The following is a 630-nucleotide window of genomic DNA, read 5'->3' as shown; positions in this document are numbered from 1 at the left end:
GGGAGTGTGTGTGTGTGTGTGTGTGTGTCCGTGTCCTCCTCTTTAAGTGTGTCTTCTCCAAGCTCCTGGTCTTCAGAGAGTCTCTATGAGGGAGTGTGTGTGTGTGTGTGTGTGAGTGTGTGAGAGGCTGGCCTAGAGAGTGTGCTGACTGTGGCCCTGATCTGGTTAGATCTCCGCTGACAAGAGACTGAGTCACACTCTAAACCACACAGAGACACACACACACACACACACACACACACTGATTTACAGGCTTTAGTGCTCTACCGCTCTCTCTCTCTCTCTTTCTTTCTCTGTCTGTCTCTCTATCGCTGCCTCTTTCTTTCTCTCTGTCTCTCTCTCTTTCTCCCTCCCTCTCTCTCTCGCTCTCTCTCTTTCTCCCTCCCTCTCTCTCTCGCTCTCTCTCTCTCGTTCTCTGTCTGTCTCTCTACCGCTCTCGCTCCCTCTCTCTTTCTCCCTCTCTCTCTCTCTCTCTCTCACTACCCAACCTCTTTCTCATTTGTACTTTCTGTCTCTGTATTTCTATAATGGGTGAACTTATTGTGATATTAAGTAAATTCACAACCCAATTATTTTTTTTTTACTTTGCTTTTTTTTTACTTTGATTTTGTATTTTTGTTTCATTTAATA

This window comes from Clupea harengus, chromosome 23 (genome assembly GCF_900700415.2).
Source record: "Clupea harengus chromosome 23, Ch_v2.0.2, whole genome shotgun sequence".
NCBI classification, from domain to species: Eukaryota; Metazoa; Chordata; class Actinopteri; order Clupeiformes; family Clupeidae; genus Clupea; species Clupea harengus.
Note: the sequence above shows the minus strand (reverse complement) of the source record.